The following is a 13,050-nucleotide window of genomic DNA, read 5'->3' as shown; positions in this document are numbered from 1 at the left end:
AGCAGTAGCTCTCAACGCCAGTTAACCAGTCACTATTGCCGAGACGTGTCGTTTCGTTACATCCTATTGTACAGTACAAAGCCTCTGTTACACTCTCCTTTTGTAGACAATCCCACGTGTCACTTGCCTCCAGACCGTCTTAATATACCGGTATATCACTTGTAGATTAGCCTACTTGCCTTGATGTGACAGCAGTAGCTCTCAACGCCAGTTAACCAGTCACTATTGCCGAGACGTGTCGTTTCGTTACATCCTATTGTACAGTACAAAGCCTCTGTTACACTCTCCTTTTGTAGACAATCCCACGTGTCACTTGCCTCCAGACCGTCTTAATATACCGGTATATCACTTGTAGATTAGCCTACTTGCCTTGATGTGACAGCAGTAGCTCTCAACGCCAGTTAACCAGTCACTATTGCCGAGACGTGTCGTTTCGTTACATCCTATTGTACAGTACAAAGCCTCTGTTACACTCTCCTTTTGTAGACAATCCCACGTGTCACTTGCCTCCAGACCGTCTTAATATACCGGTATATCACTTGTAGATTAGCCTACTTGCCTTGATGTGACAGCAGTAGCTCTCAACGCCAGTTAACCAGTCACTATTGCCGAGACGTGTCGTTTCGTTACATACTATTGTACAGTACAAAGCCTCTGTTACACTCTCCTTTTGTAGACAATCCCACGTGTCACTTGCCTCCAGACCGTCTTAATATACCGGTATATCACTTGTAGATTAGCCTACTTGCCTTGATGTGACAGCAGTAGCTCTCAACGCCAGTTAACCAGTCACTATTGCCGAGACGTGTCGTTTCGTTACATCCTATTGTACAGTACAAAGCCTCTGTTACACTCTCCTTTTGTAGACAATCCCACGTGTCACTTGCCTCCAGACCGTCTTAATATACCGGTATATCACTTGTAGATTAGCCTACTTGCCTTGATGTGACAGCAGTAGCTCTCAACGCCAGTTAACCAGTCACTATTGCCGAGACGTGTCGTTTCGTTACATCCTATTGTACAGTACAAAGCCTCTGTTACACTCTCCTTTTGTAGACAATCCCACGTGTCACTTGCCTCCAGACCGTCTTAATATACCGGTATATCACTTGTAGATTAGCCTACTTGCCTTGATGTGACAGCAGTAGCTCTCAACGCCAGTTAACCAGTCACTATTGCCGAGACGTGTCGTTTCGTTACATACTATTGTACAGTACAAAGCCTCTGTTACACTCTCCTTTTGTAGACAATCCCACGTGTCACTTGCCTCCAGACCGTCTTAATATACCGGTATATCACTTGTAGATTAGCCTACTTGCCTTGATGTGACAGCAGTAGCTCTCAACGCCAGTTAACCAGTCACTATTGCCGAGACGTGTCGTTTCGTTACATCCTATTGTACAGTACAAAGCCTCTGTTACACTCTCCTTTTGTAGACAATCCCACGTGTCACTTGCCTCCAGACCGTCTTAATATACCGGTATATCACTTGTAGATTAGCCTACTTGCCTTGATGTGACAGCAGTAGCTCTCAACGCCAGTTAACCAGTCACTATTGCCGAGACGTGTCGTTTCGTTACATACTATTGTACAGTACAAAGCCTCTGTTACACTCTCCTTTTGTAGACAATCCCACGTGTCACTTGCCTCCAGACCGTCTTAATATACCGGTATATCACTTGTAGATTAGCCTACTTGCCTTGATGTGACAGCAGTAGCTCTCAACGCCAGTTAACTAGTCACTATTGCCGAGACGTGTCGTTTCGTTACATCCTATTGTACAGTACAAAGCCTCTGTTACACTCTCCTTTTGTAGACAATCCCACGCGTCACTTACATCCAGACCGTCTTAATCTACCGCCATACAATTTGCTAAATATTGTTATATCGACCTGTGAATTGTTGGTACACTGTGTAGTATCTGGTGTTCTCATAGAAAATTCCGTTAAAATTACAATGAAAAATTATAATTTACTTGCTGGCTTGTATTTCATATTGTTCAGACAAACATGTTTAGGTTCTATAACGCCCAGTCTCAAAAAACTGGTATTATGGTGTTTTAGCTTTACTTTTGATTCATATATATATTTTTCCTTTTTTTTTTTTTTTAAAAAAAAAAAGGAGAAGCCGATCTCCCCTTTTATGCCTTATTCTGCCCGTCCTCATGGGCCACTGGCCTGTGCGAGGATCCTATTAAACAGAATAAGGGGGAGAGTCGATACAGTACAAGGTTGAATTGTACTGATAAAAAATGCTAGGGTCACAGACAGGATTGGAACCTGCATTATCTCTAACTTAGACTCCAAAGTCCAACATCTTAGACCGCTCGGCCATCGACACTCCCATATATAGAAACAACCTAAGTCTATATTTAAACTAAACTAAATATAGAATGTTTAAATTTATTTAATTTTCATTGTTTGTTACAGGCTGAATTATACACTGCGGTTCCTCACCACAAGGTAAGAGAATTCAGTGTTACTTGTAATAAACTCGCGGCTACTTGCGCCATTTATTGTTCACTTAGGAAAGAAGTTGAGAAATTGTACTCAGTTCTAAAAGAACCTTTGGGCTGATAGGATTGACAGAATATTCAGGATCCGTTAGTGTGAAGGTAGGTATCGCCTCCGGTCGACATCCATGAGGAAGGGTTGCGGGTATCATATCACAGTCGTGACACTTTAGAAGAAGTGGAGGCCAACTCTACATAGGCTAGCAACTGCCTTTAACACTTAAGATCCCCACCAACTCCAAAGATCATCCTACGCAGTGGACTAGAACTTATCGTCTACACTTCAACCCCAATATCGACATTTGGGGTTAGTGTGTTGCCGCTCCTGGATATATATATATAGGGTCACCCAGATTTAAGTGACAGATCGGTTATGTTTTACCCAGTGTAGGTTCAACTGGAAAGTTATAAACCAGCCAAAAGTAAATCTTTTTTTCTTTTTTTTTGCTGTAAAACTTTGCTTTGACAAGAATTACATTTCAAAACACCTTGATGTGGCGTAACCATGTAAGAAATAATGGTGACAATGTGCCTAGAGGAGAGGAGTGTCAGAAGTTGGCGTACGCAATCTGTTTGGACACAAGAAGAGCTGACTTTAACAGTCCGTACAACAATGGGAAATAATTCATAAACATAACATTGATTTTGACTGTATGTAATTTTTAAATTAAAAGAGTAACAGTGTTATGGACACAGTAGACTAAATTTAATCAGTTCTGTATTGTTCTTGTATATTAACTAACAACAAGCAGTTAAATTTTAAAGTCTGCCACCTTTGATGATATTTGAAAGATTCTAGATACAAATAGAACACAAACGAAATATTTATAGACTTAGAGGTACCTACATTTTCATATTTGGGAAAGCCTTGTCAAGCACTTGGAACTTGCAGATAAACGTTCAGTACACCTAGACTGTTATTGAATTCTTCGTTCAATAAAGGTATATAAAAATAGAGTTTTAAACAAGTTTACTTGTAACTCTTGTTTTATAAAAATGTTGGATTATATTATTTAATTTACTTATTTGGTATCAAAAGAAAGTTCTTACAAGTTTAATGTGCTTTTTGGATTTGAAATACATGGTCTGTCCGTTAGGCTTTCTAAGATCCAATGCTAATTTCACGAGAATCTTATTTTGTTTGGTTTAAAACAGCTAATACTAATATACACGTGTTGCTCAGCCATGTATTCCTAATCTCCTAACCAACTTAATATAAGCTTATTAAATTATTTACGGTGGTTTTCACTCGTTTCTGTCTGTCTGTCGGTCTGTCAGTACGATATCTTGAGAACAAAAGTGGTCTTTAGACGTTTGAATGAAGTTTCATTTTTATACAGACAACATCTAGTTCGATAATGGTGCATGAAACGTCATGGAATTTGGCTGAGCGTTATCGAACATTTTTACATTGTTTTATGCTACCATGATGACAACGAGTATATTTAAACAAACTCATCACAATCATATAATATTTGAATATGTGACTTAGTAACACATGTACCTTAACTATATGACAAATGTAATGTGTACATTTAAAATTTTGCATGTCATTTCATTTCTACATAGACAAGAATTCTTTCTATGTTGGTGCATGTCCACCCGTAAGTTTTGGCTGAGCGTCATTGAAGATTGCCTTTTGCCTGTCATGGGCGGTGAACATTTATTTTCTGTGAGATTGTCTGTCTGTCGGGACGGACGACTAAATGAGTTGTAGATTTGAAATTGTGCATTCAATCTGAGTGAAGATGGCACTGTGTTGCATATTGTGCTACTCACATTGATACTTTGAACCAATTACTATACAATAATTATTAAACAATTTTCATACATATTTTTGTACTTTGTGATAAAATGTTAAATGTATTGTTGTGTTAGATTTTATTATTCTAGAAAAATAAGAACTACAATACCATTTTGAAATCTTATACGCTACAGTTGTCATATATTTTGACTAAAATTAAAACTAAATGCAGAAACTTGTTATACTAACTGTTGAATTTGAGAATTGATTATTTAGATTAATTTAAACATGGGATTTTAATACGAGTGTTGAGACTCTGACACTGGACTTGACTTCTGGAATCTCGACTCAATGTCCGTCTGAATAGATCCAAATAAGTCGGCGACGGAAAAGCTCAAAACGAACTCTTTCTATAGTTTCGACATCAGTGACACCTAGACCACAAAGAATTTAATCTAGATGAAGCGTAGTCCTCATTGTCTTATCGTGTGCACAACTGAGTGCTCTACGATATTACAGACACGATCCCAATTCACGGTGGAGCAACCGAGATTTCTACACGTAACGTAGTTATAGTGGTGAACGGATGTTCAATACGAATGGCGACTCCAGCTCCATTTCATCACCTTCCGCTTGGCGCAGCGTCAGATTTCAGTATTGAATCAACCCTTCCCACCATAGCTATTACGTTATTAATTACCTGATACATCACCTTGTTTACCTATTATAGTCTACTTACAGAACACCCTGCATACATATGAGGGTGGTTTGATAAGTCGGGTAAAAATAGAATAAAATATTTTTTTAAAAGTCAAAAACTCACTTAATTTCTCGACATAGTCTTCTTGTAAGGCTATACACTTGGTCCAACGAGTTTCCAATTTTTTCAACATCGGCTAAGTAGGCTTTGTCAAACTGCAAAATATTCTATCACACCGGCGGACACTTCCTCATTCGATGAAAATACTTTCCCACCAAGCCAAATTTTGGAATAAGAAGAAGTTTTCGGAGCGACTTATGGTGAATAAGGTGGGTGATGAACCAATTCCAATTCTTAGTCGAGCACTTTTGCCATTGCACTTTAGCTGCTGTGTTGGCTGGACCATTGTCCGGGTGAAACAGCATCTTCTTTCGTGCCAATCTTGGACTTTTCCAATGAGTTCCTGTTTCAAACGATCCAGGAGTAGCATGATAGAGTCCAGTTATGGATCTGCCTTTTTCTAATAAATAATATATCAGGATTACACTCTGGGAATCAAAAAACACAGTGGCAATCACCTTTCCAGCTGACAAAACAGTCTTCGCCTTTATTATTGCCCACCCACCGACTCTTCGACCTTTGTTTGGACTATTGTTTGGTCTCTTGTGTGTGCTGGTGGATCCAAGTTTCATCCACAGTTATGGATCTGCCTTTTTCTAATAAATAATATATCAGGATTACACTCTGGGAATCCAAAAAACACAGTGGCAATCACCTTTCCAGCTGACAAAACAGTCTTCGCCTTTATTGGTGCACTTTCCCCACTCTTCGTCCTTTGTTTGGACTATTGTTTGGTCTCTTGTGTGTGCTGGTGGATCCAAGTTTCATCCACAGTTATGGATCTGCCTTTTTCTAATAAATAATATATCAGGATTACACTCTGGGAATCAAAAAACACAGTGGCAATCACCTTTCCAGCTGACAAAACAGTCTTCGCCTTTATTGGTGCACTTTCCCCACTCTTCGTCCTTTGTTTGGACTATTGTTTGGTCTCTTGAGTGTGCTGGTGGATCCAAGTTTCATCCACAGTTATGAATCCGTGCAAATAGTCTTGTGGATTGCGCCTGAAAAGTGTGAGATTCGGATTAGAAATGTCTCTTCATTTCCGTTTTTGGCCCAAAGTGACCATGGCCATGGTTTTTCATAGAGGATGAAATACACTCGTTCAGTTGAGATACCTTCAATGTTCGCCATCTCGCTAACTTTTAATCTTCGATCTTCCATATCATATCATGTACCTTTTAAGTGTGTTCCTGTGTGGTGACTTCAACGGGTAGACCGGGGCGTGCTTCGTCTTCTGTGCTTCTCCGACCACGTTTAAACTCATTGATCCAAAAGTAAATGGTCATAAATGTTACTGCAGAACCCACATCAATTAATCTAACTCGATTTGATCCGTGCAGCCGTCAAAATCTTCAAATCACGATGTTTAATGACCGACTAACTAAGCAGTTACCACTTAAGCTCGCTGTCAACAATCAACTGAAAACAGCTGCCATTCAGAATTTGCTGTGATATCCGTGGAAATATCAGACTTATCAACAATAGTGCAGGTTCCGAAATCTCCCACTCCTTCATACAAATTTACCAGACCTATCAAACCGTCTTCGTATACATAATACCTTAAGGACATATTGTTTAAAAAGTTATGGTTGCATTTGTTATGTACCTGTTTGTTTAGAATATAAATAAAGATACTTTTGATTTTGATGTTACGTGCATTCGTTCAAAATGTGGTAGTGTGTATTACTCTGCTTGTTGATGGTACTCTACTTTTGGTATAAAACACAATTTATAAAACTTACCTATATTTATAGAAAACATAAAGTGCAATTCAACTGAAAATCGTGGAACATGATATCTAGCACGCGAGTTGTCACGTGAGTATGGGGTAAACGTATAGAACAATCTGGTTTCTGCATTGACCATGTTATAACTTATGTACCCTGTTTAAGAACGGGGTGCAATCAATCGACCTCGAGAATAATGGTAAACCTCACGCACTTTTACTACCATATTCTTAATCGTACCGTTATGGGAGATGTCTCAATTTAAAGATGTTATCAATATGCGTCCTAAAGAAATTTAGTTTTTTGTAAAGTTTATACTTTTTAATTGTTTAAAAATGATGTACGAGATATTCATCCAACTAAGAGTTTGGATGCGTATTAATTATATCTTTAAAATGTGACACCTCCCATGATTCTATAACTAAACATAAGGTTGTAAAAGTCCATGAGGTGTAACATTGTTCTTAAGGGGTTAAATTAAGTCTCAAATCTACACTATCTTTTGTATTTTCTTTGTTGGTAATAACAAGTATCTCTACTGCGGGTCGACTATAATATTACAGTTTGTGGAAGAACAATAAGGCGGACATACCTCCACAAAAACAACATTTTTCAAAAATCATTTGACATACAACGGAGTAAAATTTTTCAACTCTCTGTCGGATAACCTCACGTGTAAGGCAGGTTTGATGATAAGTTCATAAAATAATTACAAGTGCTGATACTGGAAATGTGCAGTTAAAGGTGGAGGAGTGTTAATTTTATTGGAGGGACTGTGTTATTGGTAAATTTCTTTCGATGCACGAATTGTAATGCCATTATGACGAAGTTTAGGCTGTCAAACAACGAACTTCAAATCAAATAAGAATCAGATTATTAAAAAGAAAATCTTCTCCTGATTACTTAAAATGCCCAATTTTCCGATTCCGAGAATTACGTTCCTCGGTCGCTCTTTAAAGACAACTCCAGTTTTCACGCCCATTAACGACCTATAGCCGTTAGCACGGATCACTTGTGGTCTATATATAGATGTTTATCCAGGGCTTTTGTTGCTGTTGAAATTTCAGGGCAGCTGCACTTTTCCGTGCCAATCCGGATTGAACTACCGGCGAGCCACCCTTTGTAGCCGACTGTCGGATTAGGGTAGATGGACGTGGTGACAAAAAGGACGAAAATAGGTTGTTTCTAAGGAAACACGTCAGGTGAGGTATACGGTGGGCAGTAAATATTTAGTCCGGGCCTTGTCAACGCCGTGTCCGGGCCGCACGGCACCGGCCCAGCCAGAACCCGTTCCGTTACTCAGGTAGTGGGCACCGGCACCGGCCACCAGCGCCATCATACGTCTCTGTGCTCGGCTCGCAGTCACACGCGCTCGCGCTACCTCTTCACTTTAGAGGTTAGTTTCCAATCAGTTTTTCTTGCTTTATCGGCAGTATTTTTTGTGGTGTCTATTGCGCAAATCGTGTTTTCTACTCGGCAGGTGGTCTTCGCTACGCCGTACCGCAACTTGGATTCGAATGTTTTGTAAGTTGATCATCTGACATTCTTTGTTGTGTTGTGTTTTGTCTGTATGTCTGTTGCCCACTTGTGGGCGCATCACAGATAGTTGTTTGTGGATTTATTTTCTGTGGGTTTGAAGACGAGAATATGTAAACTATATAGCTGACTTATTTGTTGCTACACCAGATTTAATTATATCAGGTAAAACAGTTTATTGAGGTATAATTTAACTCGACGCGTGAATAGGTTTCGATTATTTGTGGTGATGTACGATAATAAATTCAATCCATGCAAATAGAAAAACAAGGAACAAGTGACCTGACCTTTTTAATATATATATTGACTTTTTATAGTGTTAAAAAGTGAAGTGAGGCGTCTTCTTAAAAACTTCATCGTTGTAAACACGACGTGCTGTGTTCTATTGAATGAAAATTCGAGTTAATAAAAATTAAAAAAAAAAAAAAAACTGTAAATAAATCAGAAGAATTTGTTGATTATACACGATTTAGAATTAACTGCAATTGTGACAATATATAAATTTAATTCTAATTGTGTTTTGTAAAAAATCGGATTTTAAAACCTTTCAGGTGATATTGCTGTTGTAACATAGTTGAAATTATTCAGATAAAAATACTAAAATAAGGTTTTTAATAATTTGCATATAAAACCAAAACTATGACCATATTGACTGTCGTTTTTAAGACGGAAGCGTGAATTAAATTGTATTTTATAGTTTAAATCAGTATTATGGATTTAGCAACATTAGTGGAAGTAAGTGTATTGACTTATTGAACATACTGGAGAGGCTATTTGATAAATTATTTGGCAAATTATAAATTTTTAAAATACCAACAAATTTATTTGTTACAAAATTATACTTATATTACTAGCAGTTGCCCGAGGCGTTGAAAAAACACCACACTATTTTTCACGTATTCTTTTTCTATCACATTCTAAACATTCCTGAGATAATTGGTAGTCGTTCCTTCGTGAGCCTCTTGGGCGCATTATATAACGTATGTACCATATTTCCTGCCTTCGGTACAATTAATTTATATGGATGAATCTCGATAAACTAACTAGGTTATAAAGAATAAAATTCGGTCTGTTAAAATTAATAATATCTCTTAAGATATTTCCAGTATTATTGTGGAGTTTGCCTTGTGCTCCGATCATGAAAATGCATCAACGAGAAAAAATTTCGATCATAAAGCGTCTTCTTTCGGCTCATTTAATTTACTCTTGATCTAACCAAATTTGATTACCTTAGGTGCAAACATTCACAGCCTTGTACAACGAGGTGCTTTATATAACAGCGTTTAATAGTATTTCCATTGCATTAGATAGTTTTCTGATCATTAGTGCAATAAAAATTTTAAATTAGGCAATAACTTTTTCTACGCAATCTGCATTACACTACTGATCAGACATTTTACAATTATAATTGTCTAAATTTAAAATGTAAACAAATGTTTCTGCCTCTGATGAACTTCAGCTGAAAGTATTAACACCTGTTAAGTATCAGTTTACTTTGTGTTACGTGTCGTAGCGCAGGCTGTCGGACCGAAGGTAAAACATTCCAAAATCAACAACAATATATAAATAGAACATTAATTAAATAAATAGTTTAAATTGGACAGAGTTGTAAATCTAAACCATTCTCGAATCTTCTTCAACACACACGCACAAATTTTATCAAAATCGGTTCAGTCTTTTATGAGGAGTTCAGAGACATACACACGCACACAAGAAATATATATATATATATATATATATATATATATATATATATATATATATATATATATATATTTCTCTGGTTTAGCTCACTACCTCTTGAAACTGTAAAATCCTAATTAAAAAGACGAATGCTGTTCCTTATTTGATTGAAGTTAGTTTTGACGTTGAAATTATTATGAAGTAAACAGGAATTTCCGAACATTTGCCATCGTTCAATGAAACAAGAATATCGTAACACTACGTTTCGAGATCTGCAATCTGATGTCTTCTTCAGGACACAACTAACCTAACACAACTACAATAATTGAGGTTAAAATAAACAAATCATACTAGATCGTAGTGACACGCATAAGTCAGGAATCACAACCATGTTGAGTGTCAACTCATGCACACTAATTCTAAAACATGCACTTACTACACAGTTGTTAAGGGTTAGCTATTCTCTTATATACATGTGGGGAGTGCGAATGAAGTGTTAGTGCACTGAAAGAACTCCTTACTTATAGTTTTCGCTTTGTACATACACAGGACTACCTACTGTCAGAAATGAAATAATAGTACATAGAAGTTTATAGTACACAAATAATAGTACACATAGAAGGTAATAGTACACAAATGATAGTACACATAGAAGTTTATAGTATACAAATAATAGTACATAGAAGTTTATAGTACACAAATAATAGTACACAGAAGTTTATAGTACACAAATAATAGTACACATAGAAGTTTATAGTACACAAATAATAGCACACAGAAGTTTATAGTACACAAATAATAGTAGTACATAGACATAGAAGTTTATAGTTCACAAATAATAGTACACAGAAGTTTATAGTACACAAATAATAGTACATATAGAAGTTTATAGTGCACAAATAATAGTACATAGAAGGTGATAGTACACAAATAATAGTACACTTAGAAGGGTTTGGTTTAAAGACATCGCAATTTTACTATTGTAAAGGTTTTAAAATTCCCTCACATTCAGGAATAAATTATTCTAAAAAACACGTGTTTCCTTTCAGTTTGAACACAAATTGCTCTCTTGCAGTCGTGTTAGAAATTGTTCATCAAGATCTCAAAAATCTATTAAATCAACGTGCTGTTGTAACGCGTGAGATGGATTGTAAATTGTTCTATATTCCATAACCCTGCAAATTTTTTGTTAAATCAATTTGTATTATTTTAGAACTTGTGAGATTTTAACCCCATAATTCATACTTTTCAATTTTATTTATAATGACCCTCAATTTCGCTAATCGATTAACGCAGTATATCTCCTCCGTATATCTATACAGTCGCATACTAGTTTGAATGGAACTTTAGTAACCATGGATTGTCTCCAACATCTGTCATTAAAATAAAAATGTGAAGTTTTCTAAACGATCTTCCACAAACCAGAACAGGGTTTGTAGAAATGGTTTCAGTTCAATTGTGTCATTTCCTTAAAATGTGTTCAACTCCTACGAATGAAATAAATATTCATGCCAAATATGGATACAGTCCTTGATCATTGCTGAACTTGGATTATTATTGCAAAATAACGACTTTTTTTATCCTGCTTGAATACATCGAAACAGAACATGTTACAATTAGTTACCTCTTGGGCATACAATTTTAATTTTGTTGTAGATCGTATATTGCGATCGCAAACTCGAGGCCTTAGCCAATGTGATAACCTTCTCGTGTAATCTATTGGCACTTTATTTGTGTACACATGTATATGGGATAAATAAGTAAATGCAAATCCTACAACTTTGCTCCTTAGACCATATTTGGTTTAAATCGTACTTTTATCTCATGGGATTAACTCATAAAATCACTACATCAAGATTTTCAAAGGACTTCTTCACTAACAAACATCTCAGAAAAGTATTGGTAAAATTTGTTTTAAACTATTGAGAATTAATCCTAGGTAGTTACCTGATCAATTCATTATCTATGCTAAATTTGAAGATTCGGCAAAACATATTGTCTTCTATCATAGTGTTTCTCTACCAATAACATTATTTGGTTGGGAATTGGATAATGAACTTGCGACGAAAATACTCACCATGGAAGAGTTGTAAAGTGTCCTTAAACTCTGTTTATGTTAATCTTGTTGCTTTTTATTCACTAATTACATTGAAAGGAAAGTTATAGTGTTATTTATACATTTTTAGAGTCGTAACTATAGATTTGTTTACCATATTTCTAGGGAAATGCTCTTAATTATACTCTCTATCTTAGAGGCGTATTAAAAACATTAAATTCTTTCGTTCAACTAGTTCGAGGGTTGGTTGGGAGAAAGAACAAGATCATGCTATCTATCTGGACCGGGAAGCGGAAAAATGTATTCCTCTACAGTACACTACTTATAATACAAACGTTGCAAATTGTTACAAAAAATAAGTAATTGGGCCGTGTGATATATTGGTTTCTGTATTTTAAATTGGCGTGTCTTTATATTTAAATTATTTTGTAGTACACAATTGTTGTATTTTCAGTTTGCAGGATAAAGGAATGCAGGTTAACACCATGCAATAAGTTTATGATTAAATCTATCCGTATTAATACTATTTTCTCAACTGGTCAAGTCTGTGTTGTATGGCGTATTATCCCATTGTGGTTCCCCATGAGTAATTGTTTTAAGGATGGTAATTTTGAAATCACTAAAGAGTACAAGTGCAAGTGGTATTTATCACTGCATAGCCGCGGGAAGCAGGTGACCGAGCAGCGTCCAGACTCTCTTCTGGTAATGAAATAACCGGGTTTTATGAGGTGAAGCCGCCCTCCACAGCGTGCCGCGCCGCGGTTCGATAGGTGGCAAATAGCGTAGGGCAATGAAAGTGAGCCTGCGTGTTTTGCCTCGCTCCGCCGATAATGAGTTCGGTCAAGAAAACAATTACGGTAGTCGTCAAACATTTGTAATGTCTACACGGGTTTTCAATCTTCTTACTTTATGGGGCATACAATAATTTCACGTAGTTTTTTTTATTTCTGACGTTGGAATTTGAATCCC

The 13,050-nt window shown here is 36.6% G+C and overlaps 1 protein-coding gene across 3 annotated transcripts in view; it reads left to right on the top strand.

Annotated features, from left to right (window-relative positions):
- LOC124357601 (interference hedgehog-like) overlaps positions 1-13,050 on the top strand; it is a 145,395-nt gene that overhangs the window by 51,565 nt on the left and 80,780 nt on the right. For 2 of the 3 annotated variants that reach the window (XM_046809523.1, XM_046809525.1), the window contains exon 2: positions 2,430-2,462. The gene's annotated coding sequence lies outside the window, so the exon portion shown is untranslated. Of the gene's footprint in view, positions 1-2,429; positions 2,463-7,762; positions 8,331-13,050 lie in introns of those variants that run through there. The other variant, XM_046809524.1, reaches the window with a different exon arrangement.

Source organism: Homalodisca vitripennis, chromosome 3 (genome assembly GCF_021130785.1).
Source record: "Homalodisca vitripennis isolate AUS2020 chromosome 3, UT_GWSS_2.1, whole genome shotgun sequence".
NCBI lineage: Eukaryota > Metazoa > Arthropoda > Insecta > Hemiptera > Cicadellidae > Homalodisca > Homalodisca vitripennis.
This window is presented reverse-complemented; position numbering and strand designations above follow the sequence as displayed.